At 44.3% G+C, this 16920-nt stretch overlaps 1 pseudogene; it reads left to right on the top strand.

Moving 5' to 3' along the window:
* Window positions 1-13679: 13679 nt before the first annotated feature.
* LOC119357409 overlaps window positions 13680-16920 on the top strand; it is a 7393-nt pseudogene continuing 4152 nt past the window's right edge.

A 16920-nucleotide genomic window follows, 5' to 3' on the forward strand; every position in this document is an offset into this window, starting at 1 on the left:
TATACTAATGGCGCACCGGCTAATAGTGCGCCATTACTAGTTTAAACTAGTAATGGCGCACTCCGAAACGATGCGCCATTAGTAGTTTTGCAAAAAAAAAAAATTACAGTAATGGCACACTGTCTGCTTGGTACGCCATTACTACTTAGAACTAGTAATGGCGTACTTCGACCTGATGCGCCATTATTATGTATGGAAAAATGGAAAAAAATAATAATTTAATACTAGTGGCGCACCCTGTTTCTGGTGCGCCATTAGTGTCTTCCACACTAATGGCATATCACCAACCGGTGCGCCATTAGTATATAGTAGTGGCGCACTGCTTTCATGGTGCGCCATTAGTATCAATCCTATCTATAGCCCTTTTCCTAGTAGTGTTGGTCTAGACGATTCATAAATCAGTGGCACTGCCAAAACGATTTATGTTACCATCATGTAACATTTTCCAAAAATGTAATTCTAATAGTGAATAAAAGCAATCATCTATGATAATTTGCACTATGAAAATAACAACAAACTGATATCATATGCATGAAACTAGTCTAATTTACTCTTCATTAGACTAGTGTTGACATAGGCACCTTGCTGAAGGGACGTACGTCCCCGTCTCTACTCCTTTTCCTATTCGTATTAGTTGTACTAGTGGGGCCTGCAATAAACATTGGTTTCTGTTAAAAGAAATCAGAGGAAAAACTCTCTTTAATACAGACACAACAAAGTTTGGCTTCTTTTTCCATGCTTATCATTACCGTTTGCATCGTACGACAAGAGTTAGACTTGGGAAAGTCACCTATGGCAGCCAAAGCAGGGGATTCCTTCCTTGAATTAGCTGGACTCTTGTGTCTAAAAGCTAGGTACTTCTTGTGTGGCAATGCTAGCTAGCAAATTGCCGCTTATATATCATAGCTTAGTAAAGCGGCCTTGTTGTCTCCAGTCTAGCAATCTTATATGATATCGTCTGGCATGTCATTATATATTTTTTGAACATCAGTACAGACACAAGCGCTCATATACACGCGCATACACTCATCCCTATGAATACACACACGCACATCCTATCCGTATGAGTACCTCCGAAAGACTGAGCCAACATATCATCTTGAGATTTGCGAAGTCACCGTAGGTGCCTCATCGTCGACGGGGACGTCTTCTCCCACTGAATGGGCATCGCCGAAAATTCTGAAATAAATCCAGGAATAAATGCGAGCACCAGGATTTGAACCCTGGTGGGCTGGAGATACCACAGTCCCTCTAACCAACCAACCACAGGTCGGTTCGCTGGTAAGCCCATCTTACCCGGTAAGATGCAGATGGCTTGGACAACTACATCTTTTTTTTCCTTTTTCTTGAGAGTTGGGACAATATTGTCTGTTCAAAAAGAATACTTTGCGTATAAATATAGCGACCAAGTACGTCCTCGTGTTTATAGCAATCCCAAAGAAACTTCCACTTGCCCTTTTGTCATTATCTGATCTATAGGTTTTGAAAAAATTCCACCATTTTGAAAAAAACAATCACTTCTTGATTCCAGTCCACCTCACACTATACTCCAACTCCGATCATATCCTTGAACACTACGTCGTTCGACACCAGGCGGCTTTAGTGTTTCGTCCCGTTAGAGAGAGAGGCTCACGTTGCTAGTTGTAGTTGTATGGCCTGTAATGAACACTAGCTTCTGGTAAATGAAATCGGAGGGTAAACTCTCTTAAGAAAAAGAGCAAGAGGAAGACCTGCCATTTTCTGCACCTATATATGGCTCCAAGACGCCAAAGATTCCTTCAATTAGCAGAACTCATCTGTCTTAGATTCATTGGTTGCAATTGGCAATGACAAAGTTTTCGGCTCCACGTCTTTGTTGAAGGCATAGATTTCTCGGACCTGTTCCAGACATCAGCAACCGAATTTGACCATGGTGGCCCTTGGGTGTCGTTCCCATCTTAGAGGCATTGCTTTCATAGAACCTTGCACATGGTTTGTGTTCTCTCTCTCTCTCTCTCTCTCTCTCTCTCTCTCTCTCTCTCTCTCTCTCTCTCTCTACTTCTTTTATGTTCTTGACTATGTGCATCCTCAATGAACAAGAGGGTGGACAGGTTAGGCGGCAGCCCTTCCTGAATTTTTTCAATAGCTTTTATATCATAGAAAAGGTTTAAAAATATAAACAAATAAATTTATATGAATCTTTCATTGCTGGCCTACCCTGACCCATAGGACTGCATCCGCCAATGTCCTCAATGCCTCAACTACTTCTAGATATTGTGCCGATGCAGAGGGCAAGCATAATTGCTATCATCTCGATATTAATACAATACAATATGATTATTGAAAAAGCTAGACTCCTCTATCTAACTGCTAGGTGTTGCTTAAAATGCTTGTTAGCTAGCAAAATGACGATTATATATCACATATTCGATTTATTAGTGCCAGCTCCTTGGGGCGGCGAGGTTAGGGTATCCCGCCGTGCATACACAACGGCGATATTTGGTGTCAGGTTCTTCAGATCGATTCAAGAATTCAATGCCGATGACTGCAGCTCCAGGGCACTAGTCCTTGGGGGCACGTGCACGAAGACTTCCTAGTTGTATCGATAAGGTCAGGCCGGCTCTAGTATGGGAGCGACGACAGCGGTGCGTCAGCAGCTCGTTCTGGTTACGTCAATGGTCGATCGGTGGTCCATGAACCTCGATGTAATTTTTATTATGTTTGAGGTGTTTTATACTTCCGATGAATCTGTATAATATATCTAACCCTTTCCGCAAAAATATCAGCTTATTAGTCAAGCAACCTTGTTGTCTCTAGTATTATACACCTATATGCTATGGGGTTGTTTGGATGGAGAGTTTTTAGAGAACCAGCTCTCTAAAAACGTGATTTCTGTTACAACCACCTAAAAATTTGTTTGGAATATCTAACTAATCCGTGGATAAGTAATACTGAGTTTTATAAAATCTCAAAAAGCCAGTTTATAGAAAAACGACTATTAGTCATTTTTCTACAAACGCATTCTCTACCATCGCGCAGGCCAATACCCCGCACGGCCTATTTTGGCTATTTGGATGCATCGGCTGGTTCAGCTTCATGGTCTACGTATGCATTAATTCTTTGTCGTCTATTTTTGTGTCCAAGTCGTCCTTGCTGGTAGCTCCGTCGAGCGTCAACGGCGCCGTCCAACACCGGCACCATGACAGCGGCGACGTCGAACTCCGTGATGTCCGTCCTCTGCCGAGACAACGTCGCCACGGCCGGCAACGGCTTGTCCGGCTCGCCATGTTATCTCCGCCATGCTCAGCTTGGGTGCGGCTGACACCGTCGCTGGCAGCGTCCTGCTTCATACCGGCGTGCACCTGTACGAGCGTCGCTGTCACTGCTACGTCGACCTGCCGCGTGCACATCATAAGCTAGCTAGCAGGAGAGCCATACATGTGTGTCATGCAGCATGCAAGGAAGATGACGAGAGAAACATGCAGAGGAAGGCTACTAGCGAAGAGCCATGGCCTCTGGGACGAGCGGAAGACAATTGTGTAATCGTGTTTTCCCCTTTTTCCGCCCAAACAAGGGATTGTATAGACTCATCGTAACAGAAAAACTAACAAAAACTGGTTTTCCTAAAAATCCTCTAAAAACCAGTTTTCCAAAACTCCACATCTAATTCTTTGTATCCAAACAACCCCTATATGTGGTCAGCAAGATGTGTCATTACATTGTAAAGTAAACATCCCGCAAAAAAAGCATTGTAAAGTAAACAAGTTGCAAATGGTGAAAAAATTACGCCTAACTAATGCGCTGCGATGGGGATGGCCTGAACAATAACATTGTTTTTTTTTCTTGAAAGTTAGGACAATAATGTTTGCTCTACATTTCAACAAAAGACTTCGCTCATATATATATATCGACCAAGTACGTCCTCTAGTATAGTATTCCAGAAAAAGCATTTAAAAACTTCCACTTGCCCTTTCGTCCTCATCTGATTTGGAATCATAATACCACTGATTCTATTCATGACATGTGAAAACGTTCTCTAGTGGCCGGCTGCAAGTGGGGTTCTAACATAATCTATTTACCGGCTGCAAGTGGGCTTAGGAGTTAATGTTGCAAGCCGATCGATGTCTCTGACTCTCTATTAAGCAATATGTGCGCGCGGCAATACATATGCACACAGTACATACCATGCGAGATGCACAGTATAAGCCATATGAGATGCCATACAAAAATTAGGGTAAAGAAGTTAAAAAAACATAATTTCAATTAATTATGAAGAAACAAAGAAAGATTGAAACTACGATTTGTACGATTTTAAAAATCACATATGAATAGGAATAGAAAAAACACAGGAATATAATAGGATTGCATGTGCAAAACAAATTATTATGAAAACACTGTAATCCGCAGAATTATCTGTTTGATTTACTGAACTAATAATAATAATAATAATAAGGGAATCCCGAAAACCATGGTCAAACTAAGGTCAAAGCATATCTAAAAGTAAGATGAAGTTTACGTTATGCTATAGTTGTGGCCTTTGTTTTATTCTTTGTGTGCACATAGGAATGCAAAATATATTGAGTCCATTGTAAAATTATTTTGTTTTTCCGATGAAACTCAATCCAAAGAAAAAGATCCACCATCTTACCTATGGTCAATTCTTTTTTTTTGTGTGTGAATGTTACCTATGGTCAATTCATTAGTATCAAATGGATGAATACTGTCACCATATAATTTTTTGTAGGAGCCATACATGATTTAAAGATCCACAAGTCTTTCAATGCCAGCAGAATCATGGATATACTTGACATATGCATAATTAGACTCATAACACCACACAAGTGGGAATCTTTTTCTAAAAACAATTTCATGATTTTAGGCTTGGCCAAGTTTCTTCCTTAGGGCATGTCCAAGGCAAACCCGCAAACCGCCTGCATCCGTCCAGACCGTGCTGTCCGGACTGTTAAGCCATCCAACACGGGACTATATCGGTCCATGGGGCGGTCCGGACACGTTTTCTCCCGCAAATTAGAGACAAAATGGGGGAGGTTTGTGGGATACCGGACACCCAAAACGTAGGACTCTGACACCCCCAGCCTACCCAATCCCCCTCTCGGTCCCATTATCTTCCACTCCGCCCCTTCCCCCCTTACTTTGCATCCGCACCCTTCACCTCCGCCGCCACTGTTGTACGTCTCTGGCCTTTACAGAGGCAGTGTCGGACATCCGCAACTAGCACCGGCGTGCCCTCTCACCTTTACGATGGAGCTGTTGACCCTAGATCCGTTTCTACCCAGGTACACTCCACCCACTGTCAACAACCTCCATGGAGGACACCATGCTCGGCAGTTGTTCGATCAAATGCCATTGAGCTTATTTTCAAATCCTATGTCGTTTTTTAGAGTATGAAGGATGGTGAGTTAGTCGATCGTGAAGAATGAGTTGTTGTGTGATGCGTGGCTAGCCGTATCCACAGATTTCGTAGGTAGGAGCAGAGGGCCAGCCTTCTAGGAACAAGTGCATGAAAAGTTTCACGCGCACGAAAGCATATTGCGCCCTACGACATGTACAACATTCAACCACGCAACATGAGGTTGTTGCCGTATCTCTGCCACGCTATCTAGATCAACGTCACCAAGTATTGCGACGTGGTTCATCAGCTCAAGGTAGCATGGCGGTTTCACGCGGTAGAGGACGAGATCGTAAGTTTTACTTACTCTTGCTCAACTTGTTGATTGATTCATTCACTTAGTGATGTCTAAACATTATATTTAGCCCACACGCATTGTTGTGGTGTACCACAGGATAGGGGGCGGCCATTTGCGTGCAGACATTGTAGGATGAAGTTGAAGAGGCAGTATGTGTGGAACGACATGGTCCGTTCATGAAAAACATGTTGGACATCTGGTTAATCTCGCAGAATTTGAGACATTGTTGTATTAGACTTAATTTGCATGCTATGTTTGGATGATTTCTGCTATTTTCTATCCAAACTTTGATGAATATCAGCCAGAGTTTTGTCCGGTTTGTTTAAAATGTGGGTCAAAATATATGCGGCTACGGTTAGATGGCGGCCTTCCGCATCCGTGTCCGCTAAAAAATTTACAGGCTGCCGTTGGAGGTGCCCTTCTATACGGCCACATTTGTCCACCCGGCTGCGCCAGCACCATGGTATAGATAAAAAAGGCCAGATTTGATGGGAAGTAGACGTAGAACTACTCAAGTTTCTGCTGGAATTTAGTCTATTTTGGGTAGCCCAATAACTATTTCAGAAATTCCTAATAAATTCTAGAGGCTCACTTAGCCCATTTGTGCAAGGCAAGGGATACTACTAAAGTTTAGTCCCATATTGCTAATTTAGTGGGAGTTAGACCTCCTTATAAGGGAGGTTCTTTTCCCACTTGTATGAGCATGAGAACAAGAGGGATATCCACGTGCGCTCCTCCTCCGCCGCCCGCCTCGCCCCGCCGCGGGTTGCGGGAATGAGCCGAGCCGATATCTAAATTTTTGCCACGCACTATGGGTATACGCGAAAGTGGAGTTCGAATGCGAACGGTGCAGCCCTTCGGCTGCTGGCTGTTCATTTCGCCTCCCGTCGCTGCCCTCTCGCCTCCTTCTCTTGCGTCTATAAAAGGGAGGTCGCTCCTCCCAGAGAGACGCACCAGAACCTCTTCCTCCTCTCGCCACAAGTTCCTGAGAACTGCGCTGCTGCTACGATCTTCCCCATCCAGGCTTGCGGCGTGCACCGCAGGTCGGGACAATAGGCCTCCGAAGCCGCACCTTTTGGGTCCTGTACGGGAGAAGGGTGATAAGGTTTTTGGGGAGCGCTCAGCGTGATTACTGGCTGCTTCATCACGGACGATCCGGTCGCCGACGACGACTTCTTCCCCGACGTCCACGACCTCCTCGACGACATGGCAGGCGAGGACACCGACCCCAAGTCCTGCACTTCTACTACTGCTATCCCGTATGTGTTCTTGCTCTTTCTGTTAGATGTCATGACACAGTTCTTTGCTCTAATTTCCGTCCTACATGTGTTAGGTTCTATTTCATATATGCAACTTCATCTAGTGTCTGTTCTAGATGTGTTTAGTTCAAGTTCATATATGCAGATGCTCTTTACCTTCTCTCTGTCCGAACGCATGACTTGTTTTATCTCTACTATATTAGTCATGCTTTATCTAGTATTTCCGTTAATAAAATCATTCGGTAAATTGCTCATATTTTCAACAATCCAAAAACCTTATCATAGGCAATTTAGACCAAGTGGTTTTGTTGTTTCCATGAGACCTCCTATGTTTGAGGGTATCCACTATAAGAGGTGACGCGTGAGAGCAGTCTTATGGTTTCAAACTATGAGTTGCTATGACACCACTCTTGGCAAACCTGAAGGGGAGCTTGATGCTCACCAGACACAAGCCTTTCAGAAAATGGATACTCTGTTTAAGGCTGCTCTCTTGAGTGTTCTTGGTGAGAACATAGTTGATGCTTATGTGTCAATTGATAATGGAAAAGATATGTGTGATGCACTCGAGGCCAAGTTTGGGGTCTCGGATGCTGGCACTAAGCTGTACATCATGGAGCAATTCTATGATTATAGGATGACTGAAGAGCGCTCCGTGGTTGAGCAAGCTCATGAGATATAGTCATTTGCTAGAGAACTTGAGCACTTCAGTTGTATGCTACCGGGCAAGTTTGTTGCCGGAGGTATCATCATTAAGCTTCCTCCTTCGTGGAGGAACTTTGCTACCTTGCTGAAGCATAAGAGGCAGGAATTTTCCGTTCCGGATCTCATTGGCACTCTTGATATAGAAGAAAAGGCGAGAGCAAAGGACACACGTGCTCGAGGAATTGAGGGAGGATCTAGTGCCAATCTGGTAGAGAAGAAGAACTTCTAGCCCCACAAGTTCAAGAACAAGGGCAAGTTTGATGGGAAGAATAAGGCTGTGCAACACACGAACTTCAAGAAGAAGAATGACAAGACAAAAGGTTCTTGTCATGTGTGTGGGGATCCTGATCATTGGGCTCCTAGTTGCCCTAATCGCTATGACAAGCGTCATCCTGGGAAAGGCGGCAAGACCTCTAATGTTGTCATTGGAGACACTGACATGAAGGATGCTGGGTATGGTATATTTCCCACTGTTCTTTCAGTATGTCATTCTCCTGATTGGTTGATTGACACGGGTGCTAATGTGCATGTATGCGGTGATATTTCCATTTTTTCGTCTTATCAGACCGCAGGGACTTCAACCATGCTGAAGGGCAACAGTTCAAGTGCTTCTGTTCGTGGTGTTGGCACGGTCGATCTGAAGTTTACTTCGGGGAAGATCGTGCGGCTGAAGAACGTGCATTATGTCCCCTCCGTCAATAAAAATCTTATTAGCGGATCTCTTCTGTGTAGAGATGGCTACAAGCTTGTCTTTGAGTCAAATAAATTTGTAATATCCAAGTATGGAACCTTTGTTGGTAAAGGCTATGAGTCAGGAGGTCTGTTTCGTTTATCCTTATCAGACGTTTGCAATAAAGTTGTTAATCATATTTGCAACAATAGTGAATCCAATGTGTGGCATTCACGTCTTTGTCATGTTAACTTTGGTTGCATGTCACGACTAGCAAAGTTGAACTTAATCCCTAGCTTCACCACTGTCAAGGGATCTAAGTGTCAAGTGTGTGTGCAAGCTAAGCAACCTCGTAAGTCTCACACGACTGCGGAAATGAGAAATCTTGCACCACTAGAGCTCATACATTCAGATCTATGTGAAATGAATGGTGTGTTGACAAAAGGTGGAAAGAAATATTTCATGACGTTAATTGATGACTCCACTAGATACTGCCGTGTGTATCTTCTGAAATCTAAGGATGAGGCTTTGAACTTTTTCAAGATCTATAAAGCTGAAGTGGAAAACCAACTTGATCGAAAAATCAAGAGACTTAGGTCTGACCGTGGTGGAGAGTATTTTTCCAATGAATTTGATGCGTTTTGTGCGGAACATGGTATAATCCATGAGAGGACGCCTCCCTATTCACCTCAGTCAAATGGGGTGGCTGAAAGAAAGAACCGTACTCTAACTGATTTGGTTAACGCCATGTTAGACACATCGGGTCTCTCCAAGGCATGGTGGGGGGAGGCGATATTGACGGCATGTCATGTCCTAAACCGAGTTCCCACAAAGAACAAAGAGATAACTCCATTCGAGGAATGGGAGAAGAAAAGGTTAAAACTCTCTTATCTACGAACATGGGGTTGTTTGGCGAAAGTCAATGTTCCAATTCCAAAGAAGCAGAAGCTTGGACCAAAGACTGTGGATTGTGTTTTCCTGGGATATGCTTTTCATAGCATTGGCTATAGGTTCTTGGTTGTAAAATCTGAGGTACCTGGCATGCATGTCGGTATGATCATGGAGTCGAATGATGCGACTTTCTTTGAACATATCTTTCCCATGAAGGATATGGCTACCTCATCTAATCAGGAGATGCCTAGTTCATCGAATCAGGAACCAGTTACAATTACCAAACCTGCCATTTCGATGGAAAACTGTGAAAGTCCTTTGGAGGAAAACAATGAAGTTCCTACTAGTAGCAAGAGACAGAGGACTGCAAAGTCCTTTGGTGATGATTTTCTTGTGTATCTCATAGATGATACTCCCAGTTCTATTTCAGAGGCTTATGCATCTGAAGATGCTGACTACTGGAAGGAAGCGGTTCGTAGCGAGATGGATTCCATCTTAGCGAATGAAACTTGAGAGATAGCTGATCGTCCTTATGGGTGCAAACCTATAGGATATAAATGAGTATTCAAGAAGAAGCTTAGGCATTGAAAAGTACAAGGCTCGGCTCGTGGCTAAGGGTTATACCCAAAAGGAAGGTGAAGACTTCTTTGATACTTACTCACATGTGGCTCGACTGACCACTATTCGAGTTCTACTTTCACTAGCTGCCTCGCATGGTCTTTTCGTTCATCAAATGGATGTTAAGACTGCTTTCCTAAATGGAGAGTTGGACGAGAAAATTTATATGGAACAACCAGATGGGTTTGTACTAGATGGTCAGGAAGGAAAAGTGTGCAAGTTGCTAAAGTCTTTGTATGGACTCAAGGAAGCACCCAAACAGTGGCATGAGAAGTTTGAAAGAACTTTAACAACTGCAGGCTTTGTTGTAAACGAAGCTGACAAATGTGTGTACTATCGCCATGGTGGGGGCGAGGGAGTTATCCTTTGCTTGTATGTTGATGACATACTGATTTTTGGAAAAAATCTGAATGTTATTAAGGAGGTCAAGGATTTCCTATCTCGTTGTTTTGAGATGAAGGATTTAGGAGTGGCTGATGTCATTCTGAACATCAAGTTGTTGAGAGACGATGATGCTGGGATTACATTGCTTCAATCTCACTATGTGGAAAAGATCTTGAGTCGCTTTGGCTATAGTGACTGCAAGCCCTCTCCAACACCATATGATGCGAGTGTGTTACTTCGAAAGAATCGAAGAATTGCTAGAGATCAATTGAAATATTCTCATATTATTGGCTCGCTTATGTACTTAGCAAGTGCTACAAGACCTGATATCTCTTTTGCTGTTAGCAAACTGAGTCGGTTTGTCTCGAAACCAGAAGATGTGCATTGGAAAGCTCTAGAGAGAGTTTTGCGTTATTTGAAAGGCACTACAAATTATGGAATTCACTACACCGGGCACCCAAAGGTGCTTGAAGGGTATAGTGACTCAAACTGGATCTCAGATGCTGATGAGATAAAGCCCACGAGCGGTTATGTATTCACTCATGGAGGTGGCGCTGTTTCTTGGAAGTCTTGCAAGCAGACCATCTTAACAAGGTCAACAATGGAAGCAGAACTCACATCACTAGATACAGCTACGGTTGAAGCAGATTGGCTTCGCCGGCTCTTGAATGACTTGTCGGTTGTTGAGAAACCTGTACCGGGTGTCCTTATGAACTGCGACAATAAAACTGTGATCACGAAAGTGAGCAGCTCAAAGGATAACATGAAGTCATCAAGACACGTTCAGAGAAGGTTAAAGTCTGTCAAGAAAATGAAAAACTCCGGAGTTATTGCATTGGATTATATCCAAACGTCTAAAAATCTGGCAGATCCTTTTACTAAGGGTCTATCACGTAATGTGATAGATAATGCATCGAGGGAGATGAGTATGAGACCCACAATATGAGTTGTTCATAGTGGTAACCTATTCTTTGTGATCAGAGGTCCCGTGAATTAGACGTGGAAGACAAGTTGTTGGTCAACTGAGAGGAGAGCATCCTTACTATTCACAATACCACTCCATGAAGATGCAATATTCTCCTAATCTGCATGGTAGGTTGATATATATCTTAATGTGTTCTAAGTGGCTCATTAAAGCAGAGATGTTATCCTGCAGAACATCTTTTGAAGAACACACCTATATGAGTCTGATTGTCAAACGTCGCAATCTATGAGAGTAGGGTTCTCTCTAGTAAACTCATGAAAGGTCACGGAGTATGATGCATAAGCTCCACCCGCGGGGAAGACCCACGGTAGCCACGTATCGGTCAAGGCTTTATGTGAAGCTAGATTCGCAGAAAACTTGCAGTTCAAGGCCCAGTCCACTGTTCAAGTTGCTTACTAGTGTAGCATAGAGTTTTAGGTGGAAGTTCAACTTAACAGTCTCCACTGCAGTACCGGTATATAAAACAGTGTTTTGGAACCAAAGGCAAATTTCTGTGTGCCTCTGGGATCTGGTGGGGGATTGCTGGAATTTAGTCTATTTTGGGCAGCCCAATAACTATTTCAGAAATTCCTAATAAATCCTAGAGGCCCACTTAGCCCATTTGTGCAAGGCAAGGGATACTACTAAAGTTTAGTCCCACATTGCTAGTTTAGTGGGAGTTCGACCTCCTTATAAGGGAGGTTCTTTCCCCACTTGTATGAGCATGGGAACAAGAGGGATATCCACGCGCGCTCCTCCTTCGCCGCCCGCCTCGCCACACCACGCCTCGTCACGATGTGCCGCGCCGCGGGTTGCGGGAATGAGCCGAGCCGATATCTAAATTTTTGCCACGCACTACGGGTATACGAAAGGTCACACGGAAGCTGAAAAGATTTTTGCGAAAGTGGAGTTCGAATGCGAACGGTGCAGCCCTTCGGCTGCTGGCTGTTTGCTTCACCTCCATCTCTTCGTTTCGCCTCCCGTCGCTGCCCTCTCCCCTCCTTCTCTTGCGTCTATAAAAGGGAGGTCGCTCCTTCCAGAGAGACGCACCAGAACCTCTTCCTCCTCTCACCACAAGTTCCTGAGCACTGCGCTGCTGCTATGATCTTCCCCATCCCGGCTTGCAGCGTGCACCGCAGGTCGGGGCAGTAGGCCTCCGAAGCCGGACTTTTTGAGTCCTGTACGGGAGAAGGGTGATAAGATTTTTGGGGAGCGCTCAGCGCAACTACTGGCTGCTTCATCACGGACGATCCGGTCGCCGACGACGACTTCTTCCCCAACGTCCACGACCTCCTCGACGACATGGCAGGCGAGGACACCGACCCCAAGTCCAGCACTTCTACTGCTGTTGTCCCGTATGTGTTCTTGCTCTTTCTGTTAGATGTCATGACACAGTTCTTTGCTCTACTTTCCGTCCTACATGTGTTAGGTTCTACTTCATATATGCAACTTCATCTAGTGTCTGTTCTAAATGTGTTTAGTTCAAGTTCATATATGCAGATGCTCTTTACCTTCTCTCTGTCCGAACGCATGACTTGTTTTATCTCTACTATATTAGTCATGCTTTATCTAGTATTTCCGTTAATAAAATCATTTGGTAAATTGCTCATATTTCCAACAGTTTCACTCAATGCTGGCCGTCCGCTCCTAGACTCAATTTTGGAATTTAGAATTTAGAGAAAATGTATTTGTAGATATTAATAAATTTCCTCACAAACTTGGTCAAACATAGATTTTTTTAACTTTAAAATCAATACACCTTAAATTTCAAATGGAGAGAGTAATGCCTAAGCTTTCAATGAGATATTTTTGGTACCCTATTTTGCTCATATTAATCATGTAAGTGGACCGTAATTACTACTTCTGTTGATTATATTCTGTGACTTACAATTTGTGAATATTTTTAATGACTTTGTTACAAGATGGACACACAAAAAGAATTCATCCTTTGCCACTGTTTTGCAGCCCCACACCTACAGTTCTACAGTAGTGTTTTTTTTCTTTTGAAAAAAGCAAAAGGCCATATATTAACTAGCAGAAACCCTAAACAAAACTCCTTACAGAAATTGGATGCCAAAGTCTTCTTCCTCAGCGGTAGGCGTGGCTCGTTCACTCGGTTCTCTCATGGTCTATTCTATGGTTTACTACAAAAGGGAAACGGATATGCCTCACACATCGTTCAATCACTGCAGCAATGATTGCATCCAGTTGTGGAGGAAAGATAACCATGGCTGTTGCACACACCAATATTGTATATGTCATTCGTGAGTGCAGATTTATTCGAAAATGGTGGCCTTTTTGTCCACCCATCCTCAACCGGGCCCATTGTCATCACCATTATCTCTCTATATAAATAGTGATACCATTTAGCCATACCTCTCACCTCCGATCAAGAGCAAATCGGCAATTTCTAGCCAGGTGAGCGATAGCCAATATCTATAGCCTGACCTCCTGCCGATCCCAGGCTAGTAGCTGCCATGGCTTCTACATCCGTTCACAAGACGATGGCCGCCGTCCTCCTGCTGGTCCTGACCCTGGGGCACCTGATGGCTGCTGCTGATGCGTCTCTGCACCACCAAGACGCTCGGCGGCTGCTTGCAGAGCACAATAATCTCTCTGCGAAACTGAGCCTCTCGGAAGCTGCAAGAGTCGTCGTCCGACCACAAGAGCAGCCCGGAACCACAGCCGTCCCGACAGATGCTGATAAGGAAGCCTTGTGCCTTTGCCCCCCCTTATGCTTCTGCTAGCTAGCGGCCAAAGGATGTTGATGTTCAATTAAAATCATCGTGTGCCATGTGCTACAATAATCACGCCATGCCGCCATGGCTGAGTCCCAGGCATGAGCTAGTCTGTGTGTGTCGCGTTGCGCCGCGCCGAGTCTGTGTCAGAGTCAGTTCGTGTCGCATCGTTTTAAGTCGGATCAAGTTGTTGATCGAGTCTAGGTTCGTTGCAGGATGGGTGTAAGATCGTTGCACATTAGCTGCCACGTTGATTGAGTCGGAAATAGCTGGGATAGGGTCACCGATCCACACGGAGACACCAGTGTCCTTGCTTCTCATTATTTTTCTGCAGTATTGGTGCTCTGTTATCTACATGCAACTTTAAATAAAAATAGTAATATTTAAGTTGTAGCTATAATATTCATTTCAAGCAATACTGAGCTATCAACTTGGAATTATAAATATATATGTTTGCACTGCATTCAGCTTTGAAGGATTCCACTACTTCAAAGTATAGCTATCACTTCAGAATTATAAGTATGTATCATAAATTAATTACAAGTAGAGGTCATTATACCAACTAGCGGTGCAAAAGCGCGGCATTACGCCACACCTGTATCTGAACCCGTTGTTGACTGACTTATAGCTTAGCGGTGTGTCAGGGTGGACGACACGAGCGGGCTTTTTGGCCCGCTCGTGGCCCGCTCGGTCCCGCCCAGCTCGGTCCTGGCCCGCTTGAAAAAACACCCAGTCCGGTCTGTGAAATATGGACCGAAATTTTTTCGGTCCGGTCCAGTTAAAGCCCGGTCCGCTCGGTCGGATCGAAGAAGAAGCACAAGCAGATCGTGCTCACCCGGTCATCCGCCCCCTTCACGCGACGGCCGGAAGAGATAGATGAAGACCCACGTTACGCGCTGCCTTCTTTTCCTTTTACTCAGTCGAGAGAAAATAGAAAGAACGAGATTCATGCTGTCACAACGCCATCCCACGATTATTTGTTGCTACAAATAACTGCCCACGGAAATCTCTCCGTTTGTTTTCAATCTCATCTAATAACAGCCATCCATGATTCACGCTGTTTTTTCCTTTTAATTTTCAGTTTAAATCTCTCTATTTGTTTTCTATATGGACTCCACCCGTTGTTTTCTTTTAATCGCGACCAACGAAAGGAATAGGTTCGATCCGAGAATCACCATGCCATCCGCAATTAACTCCACGTCCAATTTGATCCACACATGACGGCAAGGCTGTACACTAATAATCATGGGCACATGCACGTGATAGATAGCTTCCATGCAACTGCGAAAACTGCTAAGTAATATACATGCGCACGTCGTCTACCTCTACCCGCCGGCTCTCGCGCACGTCTTCCACCTCGCCACAACAACCCCCTCTTCCTCGCGACTCTCTCTCCCCTGCGCGGCTACGCCTCTCCCTCTCTCCCCCATGCCTCTCCCTCGCACCACCGCGCATCATGCGCATCTTCTCCAACTCCGGCGACCGTGCTGCTACCTCTCCGACATCCTGGGACCACATAGTAGTGACTGGACATCGCTGGGATCGTAAGGACCGCCGGTCCGGTCCCTGAAATCGGGACCGCTGCACAGCTCGGTCCGGTCCGGACCGGACCGCCGGCAGCCGGTCCAAACGACGGCTCGGACCGGGACCGGACCGGCCCGGACCGTGTCCACCCTGAGCGGTGTGGTAGCAAGCTATAAACTTCAAGCAACCACAAAGTTCCGAAACAAAAGCAGAGCAGAGTCATTAAATCCACAACGCCTTCGCATTGCTCTCTCATGCAACGGGTAAAAAAAAAGCAGTTAACCAACAGGACACAGCAAGAAAGAAACACACATTGCAGAGAACGCGAAAAAAATACCACCTATAGGTCACAGGGAACACCAAGTTGATCACCTGACAGAGAACCCAAAGTGACATTCTTCTTGTATACGATTTCCTTTTTTACATTTGCCAGAACTCAATGATCATTTTTTTTATTTTAGAAAAAGGAGGATTACTCCTGGCATCTGCATCTGGGCGATGTATGCAGTGATTTTATTAATTATTCACAAAGACATAACAAATTAGTACATCAGGTAGTCTGAAGTCACCATCTTATCAACATTTGTCGTTACTCCTATCCACTTGATGAAGGGGTACCGATAATCCGAGCCTAATACCAGACAGAAATCACATAAATGCCAAACATCTAAAGTCGGAGGCCCTAACCAAGCCACATACTGTGCTCCTTGATGTGTCGCGCGCCATCGAGCACTTGCACTGTCATGCCAACCCACCGAGCATCCACTCTGATACCAAGTCGGCTAACATCCTTTTTGACTCAAGCTGGGTGCCGCATTTGTCGAACTTTGGATTGTCGGTCGCCTAGGACATTGTGACGCTCGGATAATTAAGCTACAGTAAACCTCTGTTAATGATGCTACGTCATCACGGTTACTGTTGCTAATCTCGCGTTAGTTCGAGACCGATTCAAATTCAAAATTATAATCAAATCAAACAGTAAAAGTTTTCAAAAACTAAAACTAAAAAGTTCTAAATGTGACAAATAAATTCATGAGTAATAATGTTGGGGAAACCAACATTTCTTGTAATATTTTAATGCACTAAGACAACCAAAACAGAGGGCGAAATAATTAATTAAATGCCTTTTATAAAGTTATAGTAATATAACTAATTTAGTAGTGTGCCAAAATAATTGTGGCAGTGGATTAATTAGTAATAATAGTTTAGGTGCTCATCTGCTATTTTATAAAACTAACATAAAAAAAGCTTCAAGTGAAAACTGTAAAGAAATAAAATAAATAAAAAGAAAAGGTCTAAACAAAAACAAAAGAAAAGAAAAGAGAAAAGGAAGAAAGACCCCCCCCCCTTCCCGCGCTCGGCCTCGGCCCAGCTGGCCATCCAACCGGGCCGGCCCACCTAACCCCTACATAACCCCCCCACCGACCGAACCCTAGCGGTTCACCCCCACTACCCCCACTCCTCCGTTCTCCTATCCCCACGT

The sequence above is a fragment of the Triticum dicoccoides genome, chromosome 2A (assembly GCF_002162155.2).
Source record: "Triticum dicoccoides isolate Atlit2015 ecotype Zavitan chromosome 2A, WEW_v2.0, whole genome shotgun sequence".
Taxonomy (NCBI): Eukaryota; Viridiplantae; Streptophyta; class Magnoliopsida; order Poales; family Poaceae; genus Triticum; species Triticum dicoccoides.